At 30.2% G+C, this 17,738-nt stretch overlaps 1 protein-coding gene across 2 annotated transcripts in view; it reads right to left on the bottom strand.

Annotated features, from left to right (window-relative positions):
• LOC119678468 (cubilin-like) overlaps positions 1-16,942 on the bottom strand; it is a 111,570-nt gene extending 94,628 nt beyond the window's left edge. For both annotated transcript variants that reach the window (XM_038090309.1, XM_038090308.1), the window contains exons 1-2: positions 16,501-16,942; positions 5,362-5,455 (exon numbers count right to left, since the gene is read on the bottom strand). The gene's annotated coding sequence lies outside the window, so the exon portion shown is untranslated. The remainder of the gene's footprint in view (positions 1-5,361; positions 5,456-16,500) is intronic.
• Positions 16,943-17,738: the final 796 nt, after the last annotated feature.

Genomic DNA, 17,738 nt, shown 5'->3' on the forward strand with positions numbered 1-17,738 from the left:
CAATCGAAACTGATTGCTTATGCAATACCGTGTCGCGCGTAGGGGAAAATGCATATGCAAATCGCTTTTGAGGTGTAGGACTTTCTAACGCCCTTCTCCAGTGCTCCAGTGTGGGACTGTAGAATATCACAGGGCATTGGGAAAGAAAATGTAAATAATTCATGCCACGATTTATTGTTGCAGTTCGATATTCGGTCGCTGTTTTTTTCGAAAACAAAAACCAATTGAGTGAGTGCGCGCATCTGAAGTTGGTTCGATTGATTTATTGATGCTTGTATTGATGAACGCAACTAAGAATATACAATGCAAGGTTTGAATTTGCATTTTGTGATCCTACACATTTAGTATAACTGAATTTGAATTGTTTATTTATAATACTGACAATACAACAACAACGGATTATATGCAGGCGTATGCGTCTCAATGCTCAAACACCGAAATATTATAAATGCATTTTCAGCTATCAACACCGCATTTCCATAGTGCGAGGTATTGTCATTCATTTAAACATAATTCAATTCTACCAAAACCCATTTAAATTTCATTCTTATGCATTCTCGTACTTATTGCTTAATGTACCTAAAATGAGTTTTACATTACCATGCAAAACAGCCATTGGCTGCCATTAGCTGCCATGACTGCCATGATTGCCATGCCTGCAAGGACATAAAACAATAAGGACAATAAATTAAAGGCACATTATTGCCTTCAAAGGTTTTATTGATTAAATGCTTAAAAGGCGTACGTTATATCCTTTGCTAATAAATGTTGGATATGCGCTAATGCAGATTAATTGCTGCAGCTAAGTCTCAACTGTGCAGCTGATGTGGGGCATTGTCATGGCTGCGAGACAATGCAGGCTACACACAGATGAATATATTACAGTCATAAATGTTTAAAGGTCTCGAATTGCTGTCGAGTGCTGGTGCTTAACCGCAGCAAAATTTATGAGACTACATAACCTGTGCAGGCATTTATCTTTAAGATGCTCCAATGCACATTGATGCAACAAAGGTATCCGGTAGGTGCATTACATTGAAAACGAATTTCCCATTCCACTTTTCTCACATCTCTTCGTGATCACGTAAAAGACAACATCCTATGTTAGATTGCCATAACAATGTTCCCATATGTAAACATATGTGTAAGCCACAAACTCTATGCTTGCAGTAATAAATAAGGTCAAATTTTTTGCTCTATGGAGACGTAAATTGTCTTTTATGCCTCCAAATGCATTACTATGGGATTGTGTGCTTCACTGCCAAAGTGTCTACATTTTCCTCCTGCAAACTGCCAACAGCTTACCGAAATATACGACCAAGACACAAAAATAACTGTTGTACTAATCCCAATTGAAGTTTAGCACAAGTAAGCAGGTTTGCTCGATCTCGGTTACATGCATCCATTTCTTCGCTCGGTTACAGGATGGATGTGAAAGGATGCACTTTGCATGCTACTTGTGTGTTTTTCGTTTTATTTCATTTGCATGTGTAAACTTTTCACCTCATGCATTTTTAGTAAGAAATAAAGTTTTGCTTGCAACACCCAATGGCAAATTTTGTTGCAGTTGTTGGAACCACAAGCCTTGCTGTGCTGGTCGTTTCAAAATTTCATAACTTTTCAAAAACTTTGTCCAAAACTGCTTACATTTTCTAAAAGATATAATGTCCTTTAATGCGACTAAGGATGTTAATGTTTTAATGATAAAAGCAAGTAATCAAGTATTTAATATTAATACTTTAAGTGGCCATCTTCAGATTGCTTCCTCTTGATTGCTGGATAACTTAATTTACTAATATCTAGTAAATATTGAATAGCCATACGCTCGTACTCAGACTCATTCGGAACATGATGGAGTGGTTTTATATGATATTCTGCTTTAAGATAGTGATTTGTACGTATATTGCAAACATTTCTTGGAAAGAAATTGGTAAGTTTGTTTTTGACACCGTGTAGTGCAGTAGGTAAAATATTTCATGATTTAATTAAGATATATTCTTCTCTATCCAAAAGTATTGAAAAATTTTAATTTTCAATTTGCAACACTAATTTTCAGTTTTCTTGTTTTTTAATTCTACCTAGAATTTAAGAGGCGTTTTCTGAACTTCCACGGACTTACTTGGTTCAAATTTGACAAGAAATATACCAATCACTGTGTGTTAAGAGGACGTGCAATTCGACTTAGTCTACATTAAAATTACTATTCTCGCAGTTGCGACTCTGAAGAGGAGGAGGAAGCCATGTTTTACTATTTTTATCAAAACCCGTTTTTAGCTAGCAGAAGAATAAACATTTTTTGATCCCCTCTTCTTACCGATCTACTTACCGGTCATACTTTTAAATTAAGGTCAAAGCCAAGTTTGTAGACTTATCAGCTTTGTTAATTTTCACTTGAATAGAGGGGTCATACCTTTCAGCATTGTTCGCACGCTGACTACTGTGGTTTTTTAATCGATTCTTCTGGTCTGTGTTTGAACAACGCTAATCCTGTGCATTACTGAGGGCCATTATTTAAGCTAACCTAATTTAAAGGACTCACAATCAAAATGGAATAATATTGAATTTAAACTCAACTAATCAAGAGTATGGGTGATTTCTTAAATGATGAAAAGTTCCGTATTTCAGGTGAAAGTCATTTATCAATTGAACAAGCGATTGAAGTAGGGATAGAGCATAGCACTTATAAATTTTGTGTAGTTGGTATTTCAATATATCTCAAACTTTTATGCAAACAATATATTGCGAAAGATAGTAGGGTATCAGCTGATTACCAAGTGTAATAAGGCAACCATTAACAATTATCATTTGCTTTTCTAAATATCTTCCTAATCTAAAAATAAAATCATTATAGAAAAGCGTTTAAAATCGCATGTACTGAAGATATCCGAAGAAGATATAGCATCGGCATACAGCGTCAAATACTTGGAACTTCATATGAAGACGCTAATTCAAAACAAAATCAAATCATGAACTTATAACATTAAAACCGCTTATATGTAATAATAAATTATATATCATCTGCAGGTTACTTACACGCTTTTATGAACAGATTATATAGGTACAAACAGATATTTTTATTGGATGTCTTATCATTGTTCTGAATTAAGGATATCAATCATATTTCGATTGATATAGGGTAAGTCTTTTGCTATGTGTTTGTGTATACGCCAATGTGTGATATCAATTTAAAAATGAGTATTTACTATAATATCTAAATTGTGATAATATGAAAATAGATGCCGCCACACGTTATACGGTAAAGCCACAATGTTTCATAATACCTTACTACGAAGATTTGAGGGCATCACAATGGGCAACATAAGCCTTCGAGGAAGTGCTTTTAATTGTCAGCACGCGCCCTCTCAACCTAACGTAATCTACTATGAAGATTAATAAAATCCCTGATGTGCAGAAGAAATATTGGTATGCCTAAAATATGAAAAGATTGGCTATTTAGACAATATATATATAATAATACATATAATATGTATATAGAGCATTTAAACTTTTCAGTTAAATGTAAAATATTTGTAGTAAACACTAAAGATCTAACAGAACATCCTAGTCTTAACCGGAGAGGAAATTGTTACAGTAACAGGATGTTTGTAGAAGCAACATGAATATAAGTCAAAAAATATACAATGTCTTGATTATAAGATAGTGAGTAAGCTCACTACATAAGAAATAGTGGGAGATATATTATAGTGCTATTGGCTCGAAAAATGAATCCATTCTTAAATGTCGTAATACTCTATAAGGGTTTGAAGTATGATGCCTGCTACTTCGACGAAAATTAATTTAAAAATATTTCTATGAAGAATTAAATTTACGAAACAAAGGTTTTTCCTTATAACTGGGACTTTATACACAATAATTACGCTATATCTTATATCTTACCGACACATTTAATTACATATATCTATTTTAAAACTATTCTATGGTTCCTTCAGTATTCCAGTATTTTGCTCACTTACTTACCAACATATTTTTAAGTTTGATAATAAATTTGGATTTTAAGTTTTGTGCCACAGAGAGAGAGAGAGAGAGAGAGAGAGAGAGCAATCAAGTTTCTATCTGGATTCTGATTTATCTGTTACATATTTCCTTTGTTTTCTAACTACTAAATGTGAAAATACAAAAAAATATTTCTTATTAAGTAGAAATGACCTCGTTTCAAATGAGGATGTTGTGCTGGAAAGCGGAAATTTCAAGTAGAACAGAAAATTAATATTTTTTCTTTCAACAATAATTTTTTCAATAAAAACTTTTGCAACTGTAAGAATCAGAAAAGATAACTGAAAATAAATAAACAAGGACTTCAATAATTCTTTCTTGAAATGCAATGCTCAACCATTAAGTTGCAATTTAATTGTTTCTATGAACCGGATTCGTAAAGACAAAAGACGCTGTTCGCAGTTAATGTTTTGTGTAGTTAAGCATTTGCAGTAAAGAGTTTGCTATTCAGATTGAAGGAGGCAAAATCATCATATCATAATAGCAATAAAATTATTAAAGCACATCTCATAAAGCATTCGCGATGGACACTACCAGCAGCACTATAACCAGAGCCAGAGCCAGAACCAGTACCAGTACCAGAAACCCACCAGCCTAGCAAGAGAAAAAAACATGAGCTTCTTGGCTGTCGAGTTGATGTCACTCGGTAGTTACAATGCAAATGCCTGGAGTGTAATATGATTGCAAATCTGACAAAATGAATATTTGTTGTTGACACTATTGTGTTGCATTTGTAGCATTTGTAGTTGCTATTGTTGTCGCAACAATTGTTGTTGTTCCTGCTCGTGCCACTGACAATGCCAACAATGTTGCTGTTCAGAGTGCATGAATATTGGAATTTCAGCAATATTTGTATTTCTTCCTTTTTCATTATTTTTTGCGATTTTCTTGATTAGTTTATTTTGTTATCATAGAGGAGTCAGAAGAACTCACAGTAATAACAGAGAGACATTGTTCCGTTGTTCCGTTCAGAGGCAATGATAGTTGTCTTTATGCGACAATTGTTGCGAGTGACAGGCATTGAAAGAAAGTCAATTCACTCGCATTGCATTGAATTGATGTCGAAGTCTGCAGAAAACAAATGGAAATGCACAAGATTTTTGGCTACAAAATCTTGAAACTGAATTTATCGAGCCAAAGTGTGTATCAATAATGGGAGCTGAAAATATACTCTAAGGACACATTTCAATTCTGCCAACAACAACTTACAAATTGCACAAATTCAATTGAGTGTATTGGCAATACAAAATTTATTAGTTGAAGTCAAATTGGCTGAGCTGCTCGACATGGCTTTATCCTTGCCATGAATGACTTGAAAGGATTCTATATTTACTCGTATGTACTTACGTTTTTGCTTGGTCGCAGGACATGTGCCATGTTTGCTACATTTTCGCCATTTTATTTGATGTTTTAATGAAGTTAATTGTAGAAGCTTATATATCTGTAAATGATAAAATACAAATTAATAGAGATTATTTAAATTTGCATACAAAATGTTTGAATGTAAGTAAAACTAAAATTTAATTCAAATGAAACAAAACTGTTTCATGATCAGGATAATGATTAATATGTGAACAATATGTATAGATTATCGCATTTAAATCGAATAATATGCATCAATATGTGTCATCTTTCATACAACATCTATACGAAAATGTGCTTAATGGGGTTCAATGACTGGGTATTAGTTTAAATTGACAAACATAACAGCATTAAAAAAGCAAACCGAATAAATAAATCATTGCATCTTGATCAGTAACATAATAATAAATACAAAAGATATTCATTAAAGATTATAGGGGGAATTAAAAAACTTCTTTTGTGGTCCATATATTACAAATTTCTATCTAAGTCTTTTTTCCGTGTGTCATTGACATCAGATTTTAATGTCTTATGCATAACCTTAACATGTAGTTAAGGATATAACTAGATGTACATTTTAATAGTTTATTATTTAGTGAATAATAGGTACGACCGGAGTCACCTAATTTAATTAGACTTGATTACTCACTGTAGAGCCAGACATTATAGTTTCTATTAGCGACTGATAATAGACCATATGCGATATTAATTTGAAAAATTTTCAAATTCAATTACTGAAGTCAGTAAAACAGTTGTTGCAATTGTCTCTTCACAAACTGAAGCTCCTTTTTCGGATATTTTTATGTTTTAAAAAACTACAATTACTAATATTTTCTCTTACGCATGCAGTTAATGCTGTACTAATGGCATTGTCGATTGATGTATCTGGATTCAATTTAGATTTACTCTCGATCTGACAAATTTTGTTGCCCAATCGAACATTTTTAAAGTAATCTAACATTTTTGTGATTTTGTTTGTAGATATATCGAATTAAATCACAGTTTATATGTGAATCATATATATAAATAAAGTTGTTGTTTTCAGGGCAATCTTGCTACTCTGGAAAAATATCTAGAGTAGTATAAATTAATCTCGAGTATTATACAATTTGCTCGAGATTCTATAATGCATAATTGCATAATGCATTAGAAGAGCATCTCGATTAAAAAAATTACCCCAGATTTACGAAAGCACCATTAGTTCAAATTCATATGTATATTAAAATGAACAACAGCCAAAGTGCCAAATTACAGCAAGAGAAAAAAAACAGTTTCTCTGCAGAAATTCTCTATATTAACTTAAAACCTTTGTATGATAGTTTGTTTGACTTCTTAATAAAAAAAAAATATTATTTTTCCAACTTCAATTATTTAAAAAATGATCAAGGTGGCAACATATAAAATTAAAAATAAAATGACAAATTCCATAAAATAACAATCATAAATGTCATCAAAAATCTCAAGCAAAACTCGGGGGGTACAACACCAACACTTACAACAATAACAACAATAATACACGTACGTTCATTCAAAATTGTCTGAAGTTCACTATTTACCAATTTTTATTATATTAAAAACAAAGCGAACTATCAACTATCAACAATGTCAAAGAGACAATAGCAACTTCAGTAGAAGCACACACACAAGTAAACACACACCCTGAGCAACATAAATGCTGGCAACATAAAATGTTGGCAATAAATGATAAAACACAAACAAAAATTTCGAACACAATCGATGAAAATATTGTTAAAAAGCAATTGTAAACTTATGTGCCTCTGATGTGCGCTTGAGTTTAAGGAAACGGTGGGATGAGAACGGAAACAACTCATAACACGTCGCAGCGATTTTCAAATGCCACTGTCATTGCCAGAGTACCTACCAGCAACAACAGCAAAACCGATAATATTCCGTTAAGAAACAAAATGTTGAACTAAACAAATTGAGGCAACACACGTAAGTAAAATTTACACGCATACAAAGCGACGATTCAGGCTTTCCTTCATTGATAACCTCTGTCGCGTTGTTACAACTACGGCTACGAAGTCTACCCCCACCATTTTGTATTTATCAGTAAAATGCCATTTAAATCAGGGACTAACACGAATTGCCACACATTTCGAAACTTGACTTAATAAATGCCACGCACAAACACTTTTGCATATTTATAAAAATAAATTCAACACCAACAACAAAATAAGAAGAAAAACATTGTACAAAGTAAAAGCACCGCTAAGTGAGCGCATAAATGGTACAACAACTTTTGTGTAGCTGTGAAGCTGTGAGGCTGTGAAGTTGTGGGCAACGTTAAAAAGTGGAACAAATGAGCACGCAGGCTCAAAGTTATTCACCATAATGAGTATAAATATGTATTTCTGAGGTTGGTTTTTTTTGTTCTGCTTTAAAAAAGAGACGAGCACATGTTAACATAAAATGACAGAAAGCATTAAAATTACAATGACATTGGTTTGGGCACATGTCAGTTTGGGACAACCCAATATTTTTTTATAAAGTATGTTTAATACTCAACATAAGACCAATTGCGTTCTGTTTCATAGAATGTACATAAGCACTAGTTTTCCTACCTTGTTTTTTTTAAATTTCTATTAGCAAAATAGTTATCAAAATATTATTAATATTTATAATAATAAATTCCCATTTAACAAAAATCTTAAATTGATTTTGTAAAATTACAATTGCTTCAATAATTATCTTTTTTTACAAAACTACTGTAAAAAATTAGTTTGAAGATGGCTATAGAATATAGACTAGAAAATAAACATTTTAAAATAATTAAGAAATTTGTGAATTTATTTAAAGAATTGATTAAGTATCCCGTTACAAAAATAAAAATAATGAAAAAAATTAAAATATGCAAACATTTTCATTTCAGTGAATATACATGATATATATTAAATATTATAAATATTATATGACTATATATTTATACATTATTAATATATATTATTTATACACCTTTTGTCGACTTTGAAGTGATTCTTAATTTAGTCAAAATTGTATGTTGTTTTTTGATAAAAAACATCTATCCAATATTATAAAACAATTTTAATCACATCAGGAATTTAATGTTTTTTAAAAAAAAATATGTTTTGAAATTCAGAGACTTTGTATTTTTTGACGTTTTTCATTAAAATTGTTTTTCTTGCAATCACTCTTTCACTTGACACAATTAAAATTCATACACATAATATGTATGAAGAGAAAATACATTAAAATATTTACTCTTAATTTAAATTTTCGTCTTTTCTTTTCTCTTCTGCCATTTATTTCCATATACAAATTTGTAGTTACATGTCACTGACTCGGCTTATGGTAGTACTACCTCTTCTTGCATTTTTTTGAAAGCGTAGTTGGCTGTAAAACCACAATTGTGCCTCTGAGTACTCTTTGCTTTATGTGGACATTTGTTTCCTCTGTCCTTGCCACCATTTTACACTGCGGCGATATAGAAGAAGTTGTTTACGCTTTCTTGCATATGTCCCATGTAATTCATTCAATTGTAAATAAAAAACAGAGCTATGCATGTGTGTGTGTATATAGCATAGTAAGTCCATTTTTTATTGTATATTTTATGCTTTTACTTTGTTCATATTTTATGTGTTTATTTTTATTCTTCTCTAAGTACATGTTTTTTTATTAAAACATTGTTAATTTGTTGCTATTCTCAGTCTTTTTTTTGCGTAGAGCATCTTAGTGAAGTGTTTTAGTTGCGCTGACGGTGTTTCTGTGCTTTGCTATCCTGCTAATTTTGCATGCGTGTAAAAATGTGTTGTATGGGTGTATGGGTGTGTGAGTTTTTTTCATGATTCTTCTTTTAACATTTTTAGTAGTTAATTTTTTTTTACTACTATTTATACGGTTTTAGTGACGTAACAATTGTCTTGGCATGATACTGGACCTATGACTCTCACGGGAGTTGTTAAATGGCTTATTGTATTTGTCAGAAATGACGGAAACAATTGAATTCGTGTCATTTTGACATTTAATTAAAATTGTAATGGCAGTGCGTATGAGCAATATTCTCTTGCCTTTGGAATGGTTAGTGAAGTAATTTCGTAATTTCGTAATTTCAGTTTAACATGTATATGATGAATGTGGAATTAATGTTGAAAAAAGAAAAATATACTGTAAAACTATTGTAGTTGTATAAATATATTCAAATCTTTAGAGTATTTTAATCATTTTGCAACTGCCATTATATAAATTTAAATTCATGAAAAATATGTAATATTTAAAAAAGAAAATCATGACTAAAATTTATATAAAGTTTATAGAAGTTTTTCGAACAGTAGTGAACTACAACAACAAAAATTAATTTTATATTATTTTTTGAGTTCGATTGCAAGTACCAGCAATCGAACTCGTGTCCTGCCAAATCTGAAGCTCAGAGTCAGCGCACCTTAACCAACTGACCCAAAACCGTACTTGACTTTTATGTTCGCACATTTTTCTGGAGTTTTGTTAATTTGTTGCGAAAGTTTTATTAACAAATTTACTTGCTGTGTTTATATTAGAACGAAATCATAAATCAGCTGTTATTCTACATTCTACATTTCTTAATTATATTTTTTTTTTTTAATTGTTAATATTAATTTTATTCTGTTTGTAGTGCCATTATTTATAAAGTCTATAATTAAAGATATTTAAGGCTAATATGAGTTCAGTTTTATTCAAAACTTTTGAAATAATTTTTTTGAACAACTATTTTTACTTACAGAAGAGTACTTCCTTTTAAGAAAAACAGAACTGCATTATTTTAGCGAATTTAAACAATTTCATTGCCAAAATTGGTTTGCACTCACAGAAAAGTGCTTTTAGTTGTCTAACAAACCGACGAATGGCTTAAAACATAAACAGGTAACGGTTTTGAAATAATTAAATTACAAATATTATATTTGTAAGCTCTTTAAAACTTTTATCAAAACTTTTCAAAAGGAAAATATTAAAAATGCATGCAATTTTGTTGTACTGCGAAAAGGAAAATATTATTTCAAACCATTAAACCATATTTTACTCCCCACGAACTAGTTTTTTTTTCAAAACATTTATGCGTTTCTGCAATGAACATAGAGAAAAATGAAACATCATAACAACAATAATAACAACAACAAGAGCAGCAGCAGTAGCAGCAGGAAAAATGTAACAGAAATAAGCACTTTACACGCAACGTTAAACGTTCCGCAAATAAATATTCTTTATTCATAACAACGACCAAAACTTACAAGACCACTTAAGAGGATGACAACTACAACTACAACTACAACAAATATAAGAGCAAAAGAAAAATAAGAACAACAAAAATAACCTCAAGAAAATGTAAATGCAAACCAACTACGAAAAAAGCATAGTTCACTAAAATAAAATAGTTAGAAAACACTTACAATCTGACATAAAGAATATAAGAACAACAAAAACAACAACAACAACACGTAAGCAGCATTTTGAATTTCAACCCAACAAGTTTACGTTTTTTAAGCATCTTCATATTTTGTTTTTGTTTTGCATACTCGTCTTCCCCCTATTTTTAATGTTAAGTGCAATTCTTACTTTCGCTTTTTTATTTGCTAAAAACTTTTTATGTTGTTTTTGTTGTGTTGAGGATATGTCCTGCTTAGAATTTGTTTGAAGTGTGTGTGTGTATGAACATGTGTATATGGGATCTTCTGTTCAGTACGTTCAGTACGTGGATGCAATATTTATTTATTTTGATTGGAGAAGTTTGATGAAAGTGCACACAAATTGTGCTAAATTTTATAATTTTCTACAAGTTTCTCAATTAATAGCAATAATACTTGTAATTGACGAAACTTCCTTGAAAACTTTTTTGAAAAATGTTTTTATATAAAACTGTATACTAATCACAATAAACTAAGATAATAAAGTTTTATTGATTTAGATAAAACTATTGATTGTTGTCGCGCTATTTCATAACTTTAAACATATGAAGCGAAGATATCAAAAACTAATTATTGAATGAAGTGTTGAATTCTTTTAAGTATAATACGAAATGTGAAGTCCTCCGTGATTGCACCCAATACGGGCGCATCCAATACCTGGAAGCTCAGATTAGTCTAGCCATTCGTTACAACCCCTCTAATACTCCACCTATTAGTTCATTTACAGACATTCATATGCCTCTATCACACCCTTTTTGGCTTTCGTAACCCTGATCACAGGGTGCAATAAACCCACCATCTCAACCTATTATGTTTTCTGGCTTAAATACACTTAGACTTCTAAGTACTAAATATCTTTGTCTCAACGCTCTTCTCCAATTGCTGAAATGAAGTTTCGCACACTGCCCTTCGGGTTAATTGTAGAAATCTTCCTTATTCATTCCTAAGAGGTGGTTTTTGTGTGCCTACTAAACTGCTATTGTCTACTAAGCAACACGTAAAATCTTAGAATATATAATTTATTAACACAATTGATTGAGAAAAAGAATGATAAAGAATGAAGTATCAATAATTAAAATATCTCTCATATGTCATTTTAATAATGTTCTTTCGTTGATCATATTTTCCATATTTAATCATATTCAAACTGTGAAAAATGTATTCAGATTAAAAGAAATAAGGAATTATTAAGGAATTTATGTACGAAACCAAAATAATAGAATTAAATTAAATGTTTAAAATTGTTAATTGTTAAATTGTTAATAATTGCTTAATTCCTATTAATTTATACTAATAATTGAACAATTCATTACATGCTACACACAATGCTTAACTTAACTCAAATACACTTAGATTATATTACTTATAAAAATATTAGCAGAGATTGAAATAAGCAAAAGTCAAAGTGCCAGCAAAAAATTTTAACAAATAATTATTTGTTCTATTTACTTTGGAATGCAACTTTAATATTCTTAAAAACAGGAAGGTTTCTAAGGTGAACTATAAAACAAAAAAGACGAAAGTTTTTAATAAAATATTTTAACTACCGATGATATTACTTTTTAATGTATTTATTTATTATAATACTAATCGAAATTATTAAAGAAATAAAAATTTATATAGGAAAATAATTATAAATTTACTCTTCCAACTTTTCAACTGTAGAAGTCATCAAAGTTATACTTCAGCTCCCAGTCTCTGAAGAAGATAGCAGCGACAAAAATGGGTGAAACCATTTCCGCCTTGACTTTGCTTTAATTATTTCGATAACTTAAAAAAAATTACTTTAGCAAAAATTCCTCAAATTCGATGAGTTTTCCATTTGCAATTTGAATGAGTTTTCACACCGAAAACTAATTCGAAAAGACTTGCAAGCGACGTGGGAGGGAAAGGGGAGGACATAAAACGTTTAAGCAGACAACATTGTTCGTATATTTTGTAATTAAGTCGAGAAAATTAGGAAAATTGAGAAAATGTTGGAAAATAAAGAAATGTGAAAACAAAGAACAAAAAACAAAAAACAAAAAACAAAAAACAATCACTAACAATCGAAAGACGAAGCATTTTCGGTATGCGGAATCTTTGTCGACTTGATTAACAAAGATAAAGGAAACTTTCATCAATAACGAGTATCTCGAAGCTAAATACTTTTACGTAAGCTGACACAGTTTCATGTTTTTGAGAATAAAAATTAGAGCTAAATACATTTTATATTATCTACTTCAGGCATTTCTTTAATACCAACTTATTGAGCATATAAAATCAAGATATCAAAATCCAAATTTATTTGAAGCCGTAATTGGATTTGCGATATTTGCATACCTTAAGTAAATTGAAAAACAATTTGTAAGATATATTGTATTTTCTATTTTAATTCTAATTATTTATCAACTACAGAAGTGGTATTAATACCACAAGAAACAAAGAATTATGCATTCTTAAATATTGTCAATGACAGATGCGAATCAAAAAGAATACTTGGAAAACAATTACCAGAAATCCTTAAACATATATTCAATCCTAAAATTTTAATTATAAATAACAATAAAATAAACCAATTTGAGTGGAAAACTTTTTATTTTAAATTAATAAACGTCATTATATTGAGTGCTGCATTTAAAGCAGTTATGGCATTTCAAGGTACTAATATATCAAGGCTCTCTCAATCCTCGCTCCATTTTTAACAACGTCACTTCTTTATTACATGTTCTGGTACTATATAGATACTTAGTTTGTAATATCTTACATGTCTATTGGTTTTTTAATACTTATTTCTATTACATTATAAGATGTAATATATTCGAATTTGTTGTTGATTTTAAAGGATCTTCAATGTCAAATAAATGTTTTCAGCTTTGATATTAGTACGATATTATTGTGGTATTATGGTATTATTAGTTCTCTTCGAACCATTGCTTAGACAATTGAAGTTTGAATTTGCTGAATGCTCATTATTTTTTCAGAAAATTTAAAACATTTTATTATAATTTATACGCAAAGTAAACAAGGAAGGAATCCTTCCTTATTTCCACTGGAGCATAACTAAATAATGTGCCAGTCATTTTTTCTTCTATAAACTACTTATTTGGCACAATAATTAAAAGAAGGCTCTGTTTATGAATGACATATTTCATATTCTTAGCTAAGTGCAACGCCATGTCACGACTGTCACGTGTCACGACACTTATTAAAAGATAACCTCATATAAAACTAGGCATAGAATAAGCATCTTTAACAATAATCCACAATCATCGTCGGTTACAGTTCCAGTTCGAGTTTATTGCAGTTTGTACAATTACAGCGGCAAGGAAGCTAATATTTTGATCTTACCTAAATGAACTAGTTCACTATAAACTGATTTTCTCAGTTCAGATAGCTTAATAATATACCAGATTATTAGATTACTTAGAATAATCTCTCAGCCCACTTATTTGGCTTTTTTTTTTTAAATTTCGTGTTGTAAAGTATAGAGATTTCATTAGAATTATGTCGTCGTTTCATATTGACGACAAATTTGTAACTTATTGGAATTTTTCACTTCAAAATGTAGATATAGCCTTGCAACACTGACCTAATAGTTCTTAGTGTCATGAGATAATTCACGATTTCCAAATAATCATACATCACCAGTGTCATTGAAATTATTTTTTTTTCATTAATTAGAAGTTGGATAACGATCATCTCTTATGCGGTACTAGTATTCAAAATATCCATACTGATACTATATATGAACAAATTTGTTAATATCCTTATAATTTCGAAATATAATTGATGGCTCATGAGTTGAGTGTTTTTTCATACAACGTTTTCGTTCTAAGTGAAGATTATTTAATATTTTTATTTAATATTCATAAGTGAAATGAAAAAGATAATAGAACTGGCTAAATTCCATTTTATTACCCGTTTTATTTGACGTTCATAATTAAAAAAAGTTCTGCAAATGGACTTCGTATCAGTGCGAAGATCGATGCTTAGTTAAGAATATTAATCAAGAATCGTAACGATGTCAGGTCGAATATAGCAAGGTACATATAGTTTTATTTTCCTTAACCATACTACTGGACATATAAAAATTATGGGAAAAAGACTGTTACAAAACTTTTAAATCAACACACATTAAGATTATTCGTCCCATAGTGTATATAAGTAAAGAATTATTGAGACAAAGTTAATTGATGAAATATTTTAAATTAATTTTAAAACCTATTAGCCTGTTGTGTTACTGTATAAAGAAAACTTACAGTTTTAAAAATCAACTTTAACCTTCGGTAAAGCTTACAATGCTTTTTAAACAGAAGTTCTGTAGTTCGCCAAGATCCTTAAAAAAGGAAGCTCTCAAAATAATTAATCGGCGCTTCGTTTACACTAGGCAGTAACAAAGTAGATGTGAGGCACTTTCTTCGTCCTCTCCACAACTGTCACAAAAATGATTAAACAGGTGATTCAATCTTCTAGCGTGGTTCCCTAATCAGCTGTGACTCGTTATTGTCAAAAAATAAACAATAGAAACAATTCAATGTTTTTTGGGAAAACGAAATTTCAAATCTGTGAAGAATACTATTTTATATTTTTTTAACATATACTCGTATAAAGATATATGTTAACATAATAACATTTATCAAAATCTAAACTAACATTTAAGAAGCTCAGTTAACCTAAAGTATGTGTTGAATTATCCAACGGCGGATATTAAACTCACTCTGCTTTGATTTTCTGCTGTTCTACCAACAATGTAGGAAACAGGAAATGGCTGCAAATGTGTGCATTTGTTGTAATTAATCGACAAAGCTGACACTTTCCTTATACTTACAATGCCATCCGTGGGATGAAGCAAAAGTAAAATTCTTATCAGTGGCAGGCAATAAAGTAAATAAGCAAATAAGGTATTAGCAGGAGGCATAAGCTCAATCGCAACTGAAGAGTAGAGCGACCGACACATGTGTGTTGCTGCTTCTGCTCACTAAGAAAATGAGTGAAATTTTTAAATGCTCAGCGCTCTTGTAAGAGCATTGAAAAAGCTTTTTCACCACGCTTGTGAATGACAATACAAGACTACGAACACTACGAGCATTACGAGAAAAGGATTAGCTGCACGAACAACAATAACAAAAACATTTTAACATGCGGTGTGATGTTAGGAACACATTCTTGTGGTATATTTATTATTTTTTTTTTGTCTTCTTGGATTGTGTAATGGTGAATTCCAAAATTACGAGTTCAGAAATACAGAAACCAGATGAATTGTTGTTATTGTTTTTATTGTTGTTGTTGTTCGTGTTGTTATTGTTATTGGTCTATGGCTTTGACGTTTAAGTAGTGTAGCAGCAGACATTGTCTCCATTTGTAGGCTTGTATGTGGATGTGTATGTGGATTTATGTGTGGCTCTGTGTGCTTATGCGAGCGTACTTTTATAAATGTGAAGAGAAGAAAATCGCCCATTATCCATTTTTATTTTATCATCAAATTTATTACATGTGAAAAAAAATTTTCATTTATTTTTATTGTGCAGCTAAAGCACAAGCATATAGAGAGTATGTATTTGACAAAAAAAAACGTCAAAAACAAAAACAAAACATACACACGCAAAGGACTCAAAGTCAACACACGCCCTTTTGGAGTTTCTATACAATAAATTATTATTTTACAACTTTTAATTAATAAATAAAAATATTAAATGAAATTTTATTTATGTAATTTGTTACTTACATTGGGAGTATTGTTAGGTTAGTGTGGCTTAAAATTTATATTTTTTCGAGGTATCCTTTAAAATGATAATGAAATGTTTGAACACTTTTCAGCTTTTTAAGTTTGATCAACTTTTTATATTAAATTTATTTATAATTCTCTTGATCGTTATTAATTTATTATTATTAACTAATTTATTAATTTTTAACACTCACTTCACTGCACTGTTTTAAGAAAATATCATTCCAACTCTGCAAAGACACACAAAAAAATTTTTTAATTATTGTTGCTCGATGCCTGCGATAGATTGCTTTGTTAATAATAGTTTACTGTTCAGAATAATATTTTTTATAATTTTTTAATTTGCTCGGACCAACAAAGGCAACATTTCGCCGAGTGTGTAATTTTGCAACTAAATCGCTCGAACCGCTCGACCGCTCGAACGGGTGCCGTCGTGAGATCTGAGCGGGCAGCTTAAGTCTTCAAAATCTTCTTCATTAAAAACTGCGTTGCATTTTCAATTGTAAAATTGGCTTAGTTTATTAAGATTTTCTTTTTTATTAAGTTGATTAAATAAAATAAAAATTTAACAACAATTTCAAAAGACTTATTGTAGATTTATTGTTGTTTTTTATTAGTGTTGGTGCCATTGTTGTTATTATTGTTATTGTAAGAAGGCACTTTAATTTTTTTTATTTTAATGTGTGAACGGCATCAGTCGAGCAGATTTGCATGCGAGCAGGGAAAAATATGGAAACTTTTCTATTTCTATGGAAATTTTAATATTGACTTTAATGACAGTCAGAAACATAAATTGTACGAAGTATTTTATTCATATTAAAATCTCATAAAAATTTATTAAATATATATTTTATACCAAATAAATAAATTAAAATGTACATGTATATTTATCTTAGAAAAAATTTAGAAAAATAAATTATGGGAAAAAACTATTTTCAAAACTAAATTCATTATATATATATTTTACAAATTTACTTCTTCAAAAGTAACGAACTATGAATGAATTATAGGAGAAAATATTCGGAACAACAATTAGATTTACTTATTTCTAAATTTCAATGAAACACAATTATAAAAAAAATTTACAATATAAGCCCCTTCACTTCATTGATACAAGCATTTAATGCATAATTTATAATAGAAGAACTTAATACAAAAACGATGAGGTGTTGATTCTCGGAGAGCAGAACTTTATGACAATAATTGATCTTTTATGTAACTAACCGACCATAACTGAA

This window comes from Teleopsis dalmanni, chromosome 2 (assembly GCF_002237135.1).
Source record: "Teleopsis dalmanni isolate 2A chromosome 2, ASM223713v2, whole genome shotgun sequence".
NCBI classification, from domain to species: Eukaryota; Metazoa; Arthropoda; class Insecta; order Diptera; family Diopsidae; genus Teleopsis; species Teleopsis dalmanni.